Genomic DNA, 7749 nt, shown 5'->3' on the forward strand with positions numbered 1-7749 from the left:
TTGCTGTTTAATTCAACTTCCCATGCAGCTCTTTCAAAAGAGCACAAAAGTCATGTTTACACGGAAGCTGTGTAAGAGACTTGATGGCTGCCTTGGAAAGCATCAGCCTGACATTAGGCAGGCAGACACTTCTGTGGAAGCCATGTAGGCTTTTTCCATACAGGAAGATCCCAGGCTCGGTCCCTGACATCTTCAGTTTAAACAGATGAGATGTAATGTGAGAAGCCAGACTTGCAGCTCAGGAGCCAGGAGGATCCAAGGAAGAATTCCTCATGAAGAGAAAAGGGAGATACGGCAACACCGAAAGCAAATGAACAAACTAACTCAGCTTCGCTACTAACTACAGCCGAAATAACTGAGCTCAACCTACCAACGCTCCAGATGTCAAGAAACATTGGTGTACTGAGCTGTTCCAAACTGAGACAGAATCCTTATGTGGAAGCATTTGCAGACATACAGGCAGTCCTCGACGTACAACGTTTCGCTTAGTGACTGTTCGAAGTTACAACAGCACTGAAAAAAATGACTTATGACCCCTTTTCACACAGCATCCCCGTGGTCACATGATTTACATTTGGATGCTTGACAACTGACTCACATTTATGACAGTTAGAATAGAATAGAGCTGGAAGGGACCTTGGAGGTCTTCTAGTCCAGCTCCCTGCTCGAGCAGGATAACCTATGCCATTTCAGACAAGTGGCTGTCTAGTCTCTTTGTGTTCTGGGGTCATGTGATCAGTTTTTGCAACCTTCTGACCTGAAAAGTCAGTGGGAAAACCAGATTCACTTAACAACCGTTTTACTAATTTAACAGCTTCAGTGATTCACTTAACAACCATGGGAAGAAAAGTCATATAATGGAGCAAAGCTCAGTTAGCAACATAAATTTTGGGCTCAGTTGTGGTCATAAGTTGAGGATTACCTGTATTTCTATTACTGATCAGTTTGAGGGAAAAAGTAGGATTAACCTCCAACTGTGAAGCTATTTTCAGTCTTCGTGATACTGTAACACCATAAGACTGATATGTGGGTGTTTTTCTCAGAAAAAGTAAGGGCTGCAGACAAATGATGATACAAGCAGTAAATATTTGTGTTTCCAAGCTTAGTTATCTTCCTTCCCTGTCTTTGTTTTAAACAAAATTCTTGAAAATGTAACAGTTGAGTAGGTCTGCCAAAGAAACTTACAAAAAATCTTAAACTTAACCAAAAAAAGATATTTATGTATGTTAATCCCTCAGTTTAGATTACTAATGTTGAAAACACACCCAGATTTATTTATTTACTAATAAATAAAACTACTTTAAATAACCAGGGGCCATTGCTTCCCTATCCAATTAGGCATTTTATTGCATCTACACACAAAATACCTCTTTTTTCTTAGATATCATATTTATACATTGCTTTTTGAGTAACTGTTCACCAAAGGATGTGCAGTACAAGTTTAAGACATAATAATAAAACAAGGTGATATCCAGGAATACTGTTCATTCAATTAAACAGATATGTGATTCCCTACCTCGCCTTCCACATTTGGAGGAATGATGGGAACCTAATAAAGCTGAACTGGAGTGTATTCCATGGAGCAAAATTGGGTATATATGGAGCAGGAAAGATAGATGAAAATACATGTTGTATGAATGGCAGTTTATTTTATATTGGTTACAGCTCACTAAATACAGTTGGAAACAGCTGAAATGCATATTAACACATCCACCAGAATGTCTTTTATATAGAAACTTTATTCTGTCTCCAAAAGCTCTACACTATGCTTGTTTTGATGTTTGTACTTTGATTGTTGGCCAACCTACAAGTTGTAATTTGCCGTGTGCTTTCCAAACATTATTACATTTGCCTCACCAGTGTCACCTGCCAGTAGGTATCTACTGGACTTCAGCAAATCAAACAACGAATCAGCGAACACCTAGAGGCAAACAAAGTCATTACAAAAAGCCAACATGGGTTTGTCAAAAACAGATCATGCCAGACAAATCTTATTGCATTCTTTTACCAAGTGACAAAATTAGTGGACCAGAGGAATGCTGTGGATATAATTTACTTGGACTTCAGTAAGACATTTGATGAAGTAGATCACAACCTACTGCTTGATAGATAGAAAAATGTGGGCTAGACAACATCACCACCAGATGGATTCGTAGCTGGTTGACCAGCCATACTCAGCATGTGGTCCTCAATGGAACCGCATCTACATGGAGGGAAGTGTGTAGTGGGGTGCCCCAGGGCTCTGTTCTAGGCCCAGTGCTTTTCAACATCTTCATCAACGATTTGGACAAGGGGATAGATGGGGAACTCATCAAATTTGCAGACGACACCAAGCTGGCAGGAATAGCCAACACTCCAGAAGACAGGCTTAAGATACAGGAGGATCTGGACAGACTTGAACACTGGGCGCTATTTAACAAAATGAAATTCAGTGGTGAAAAAAGTAAGGTTCTACATTTAGGCAAGAAAAACCAAATGTACAGGTATAGTATAGATGGTACCTTGCTCAATAGTAGTAACTGTGAGATGGATCTCGGAGTCCTAGTGGACAATCACTTAGATATGAGCCAGCAGTGTGCTGCAGCTGCCAAAAAAGCCAACACAGTGTTAGGCTGCATTAACAGAGGGATAGAATCAAGATCATGTGAAGTATTAATACCACTTTACAATGCCTTGGTAAGGCCACACTTGGAATACTGCATCCAGTTTTGGTCACCACAATGTAAAAAAGATGTTGAGACACTAGAAAGAGTACAGAGAAGAGCAACAAAGATGATTAGGGGATTGGAGGCTAAAACATATAAGGAACGGTTGCTGGAATTGGGTATGTCTAGTTTAATGAAGAGAAGGACGAGGGGGGACATGATAGCAGTGTTCCAATATCTCAGGGGCTGCCACAAAGAAGAGGGAGTCAAGCTATTCTCCAAAGTGCCTGAAGGCAGGACAAGGAGCAACGGGTGGAAGCTAACCAAAGAGAGAAGCAACCATCCTAGAACTAAGGAGAAACTTCCTGACAGTTAGAACAATTAACCAGTGGAACAACCTGCTTCCAGAAGCAGTGAATGCTCCAACACTGGAAATTTTTAAGAAGAGACTGGACGGCCATTTGTCTGAAATGGTATAGGGTTTCCTGCCTGAGCAGGGGGTTGGACTATATGACCTCCAAGATCCCTTCCAACGTTATATTATTATTATTATTATTATTATTATTATTATTATTATTATTATTATTATTATTATTATTATTATTATTATTATTATTATTATTATTATTACTACTACTACTATAGGGGCATTCTTGCGCACAAAGGAGTACAGGGCTTTAAAACAATAGCCATCCCCCAGGCAAAAATTGCTTGCCTCAGACCAAACATATCAAGTCTAGAAAATGTCCCAGCTGTCTGATCCCACAATATCTTGGATGAAGACACAAGGCAATCCAATTAAAAAGTATATGTTCTCTAAAAAAATTGAGTACCTAACCTTTAAGCTGTCAGTCACTTGAAAAATGGTGTGAGTGAGAATTGCTGTAATTTGCCTATATTCTGTTGTATTTATTATATATCACATTTGCATAACCATCCATCTCACCTAGTGGCTCTGGGTAGCATAGACAACAAAATAAAATGCATAAAAACCCTTAAAGCTACAATTTAAAGTAAAAAGCCAGAGAAAAGAATGGCGACAACGTATACAGTGAGTGCCTCAGTGACCTACCATACAACCACCAAATGGGCTGCGCTCTATCATGGGATTCGCCAAGTTTGTTGGCAAAACCCTGTTTTGAAGGCCTTCAAGGTGAATACGGTAGGCTTAGGGCCTGCTTCACCTGTAGGGAATGATGGTCCACAGAGTGGGGGCAAGGTTTGAGGCAATTCATGCCATGATAACACTTCACTGAGAAATAGAGGCAATGCGACATGTATGACTTTTGTCATTCAAAACATCTTCACATTCAGCAACCAATTACAACCATTAGGTTTTCTGCCTTGTGCAGTGCAAACACAGAAGCCTCTGCTGGAGGCCTCAGAAGCAAGGGGAAGCCACGCAAAGTAGTGCAACCCCTTTGCTTTTAAAAGTCAGGGCCATCTTGCTTCAGAAAGCAGCTTCCAAGGGGCGAGTTCAAAGTGCAGCACCTTTCCCAGCTTTGCGTCGCCCTAAAGCAGGGGTAGGCAACCTTGGCTCTTTTATGACCTGTGGACTTCAACTCCCAGAATTCCTGAGCTAGCATGGCTCAGCTTGGAAACCTCTCCCTTTTCCCTCAGCATGGCTGGCTCAGGAATTCTGGGAGTTGAAGTCCATGCATCATAAAAGAGCCAAGGTTGCCTACCCCTGCCTTAAAGCAACAAAAGGGAACAGGATTTGCATTCGGTGACCAAAAGGTGACCAAAGCTCCAATTCAGATTTCCCTGCATGGGAGATGCATGGAAGAAAGGGAGATTTAACGTCTGAAGACAGCCACGTGCTGCCATGAATGTGAGCTCTGAAGTGTTTTTGGCTCCTGCAATATTTCCATTGCTTAGGCTACAGGAGCCCATAGGGAACAAATGGGAGGGACAAAAACAGTGCAAATCGGGACAGTGAGATGCCAACGGCATTCAGAGCAGTGCTTGTGATTGAAAATCCAGGCCTCAAGAGGACATAGGAGCAGCAGCTGTATCAGAGAGCCACTGTGCAAGGAATTCAGACTAGCTATCAGGAGCAGAAAAGAGAATGTGAAGGGTATTTTCAGAACTACAGGAGATTTATAAATGCCATACTATTTTCTATGTTTTTCTTATCTTTGTCTTTCTGTGTATAAACACAAAATAATATGGCAAGGAGATATCTTCTCTCGGTTGGAAAATACCAGCTATATTTTCATTTCTGAGATATATATATGCCAACACAGAGAGACACAAACACATAAACCTAAGAGAACCGAGTTTCTCTGAATTTATTTTTGATATTAGTTTTCCACTCTAAATTCATGGAAGCCCAGTCCTAACCCTAGGTGGATTTCCATCCCAGTAGAATTTTCCCATTTATTTATCCACAAAATGAAAATAAGGAGGCCTGGAAATGTTAAGAGCCTCCTAACCATAGCGAGTGTCTCCGAACACATTGGTGATATTTGTTTTCATCTCTGAATTCACAGAAGACTAACCCTAAGGGGAAATGTATTTGTATGAGCTCTCCTAAGCATAGTGTGCCACTATGAATTTTTTTGTGAAATTAGTTTCCAGTTCTGAATTCAATGCACACACCACACACACAGGTGCTTACAGAAAACATAGAACTTCCATATATACTAAAGAGCTATCCAAGTCTTCAAAACAGATGGGGTGAAAGGAATGGCCAGTATCTCTCCCGTTATTTTCAATTATAGAATTTTATTTGGATTTTTCTCTTTCGTTTGTGATTTTGAAACAGCTAATTAACTTTACTTTATGGCAGTACAAATTTTCACAGTGCATCACATTTTTCACAAAGGAGCTATCATGTTTCTTTCAGTTCTTCTGATACTGCAAATCAAATCATTGGATTCTTTTTGTTTACAAATTCTTTAATTACCCTTGTCCATCACATTTCAATCCAAATCTTGGGATAAATGCTTAATGCTACTACTACTTCGTACATGTCCTCATTTGTAGAGAATTTTCTGTTTTGTTATTCACAAAATAATTGTCAGATAAGTGTCAGATAAAAGTGAAACAGATTATTTTTCAATTTTTTGCATATGCATTTTGAAGATAATTATGCTAAATCCATATCAGTATGTTATACAACATGCAACATTTATTAGCTTTTTCCTATTTGGCAAATACTAATGAGCTGTTAAGGAATCCTGCCTGTGGCTTTATTTAAAAACAAATATATAACTGATTTGGGAGTTTATGTTGTAACAGGAGAAACCTGCTAATTTCTGTGATATAATGCAAAAGCCATCACAACCAATAAAATGAAACTGTTAGAAATCTGAGTATGGCAGCAGTGCACCCTAGTGGTAAAATGTTTCCAAAATGCAAACAGCAAAATGTGAGTATTCTACAGTAATAATAATCCATGGCCATGTTTTTCCCTCAGAACTCTTCCCATGTTTATAAACTATGGACAACCCTCAAAGAAGTTTTTATATGGGTTTTACGTATCAATATTTACTATATTAAAAATTAAAATTGACACACTCAGTGCCACTAGCATTTCTCGATTGGGATTGCTTGATGGGATTTTAATATTGTATTATTTTTCAACATAAGCAGGCAAATAATTTGCATTTGTGATGGAATGACTCTGGCTGGTTTATAAGATTAAAAACATACACATCCTCCCACATCCAGGGCATAACTTCTCTGCTAGAATTTGGTGAGGTAGGCAAAAACTGCCTAGAAGAAAGGCAGTTCTGCAATTAGGAGGGAACAACATGAAAACTATAGTACAACCTACAATATGCTTTTCAGGGGAAAAAAAACCCTGAGTACTTAACTAGGTCCTCAAATCCATCTATTTTCTGGCCTTCAAGAATTTTACAAGAATACACTTGGACATTAAATGTCCCTCACTGTATGCATCTCGTGTGTCCAAATTTCATATACTTTGGAATTGGTCACTCTTGCTGAGAGACTTCTGTAAACATAATACCGGTAATAGCCTATTTACAATAGAGGGCTCAGTTAGAGCTAGATCTTAACTTTTAAGTCACAACTGCGTTCCAACTTTGTCTCTATTTACATGTGAACTTGCCTGGATATTGAGATCATCCCCACTGGATCACTTTAAAGAATTTGAAGCAGAAAATAGAAATAAATGGACAACTCTTGCAATGAAGCTGTAAACACAGTAAAGCCTTTCAAGAATCTGCATTGAGAATAGTTATGGACATATTTATAAACTATCTGGAATTTTAAGTTTGAGATGGGTTAAGTTTGCTGATGACTGCATCTTATTTAGGGTATTTAAAAATAGGGGTTAGAAAGAATTCCAAAAGATCTGTTAGAGTGGAAAAATGTGCAATACAATTTAAAATATAGCTCTATCAAAGCAGGTGTAAAAGTGATGTGCATTGTGGAAAGGCAACCCTAACATTCATGTAAACTGCTGAGATCAGAGTAAATAGAGGCCTTGAGAACTGCATGGATTCTTGTGAAAATATCAAGCCAGTTTGTCGCAGCTATGAAAAAAAATGATTTCCTCACTAGGGATCATTAGAAATGGGATCAAAACTGTTCCCCAGATTCAGATGTGAATGCATGACATGTTCATACTCAAATCAGGAAAAAAAATGGGAAGTAGAAGTGTTTAATAATCTGCTCTGAGATCCCGAAGAATATGCTGGATATAAAATGTAAAATTAACATTTATTTAAAAATATGCTTAGATCTCATCCTAACGCAGAGGGCCTTTCAGGATTAAATAAACCACAATCCAGAAAAACTTTGATGTCACAATAAACAAGCTTTATGATATCTCCAGGTTCTTTGTGGGGGTCTATTGAGATGCTGTCATCCAGGTCATAGCTGTCCCAAAGGGGCTGTTTCACGAGGCAACTGGACTTTGTTTTTCTTTGAAGAGGTTTCACTTCTCATCCAAGCTTCTTCAGTTTTGACTGGATGGTGGGGAAATGGAAGGATTTATATTCCTTGCAAATAGCTGGTCATTTGCATTCTTCAATGTCTTCAAAGAAAAACAAGAAAGCCCAGTTGCCTATTGAAAAAGCACCTTTGGGACATCCATGACCTGGATTACTGAGAATCTCCATATGCATTTAGC

This window comes from Protobothrops mucrosquamatus, unplaced genomic scaffold, assembly GCF_001527695.2.
Source record: "Protobothrops mucrosquamatus isolate PMUCROS unplaced genomic scaffold, P.Mucros_1.0 scaffold_241, whole genome shotgun sequence".
NCBI lineage: Eukaryota > Metazoa > Chordata > Lepidosauria > Squamata > Viperidae > Protobothrops > Protobothrops mucrosquamatus.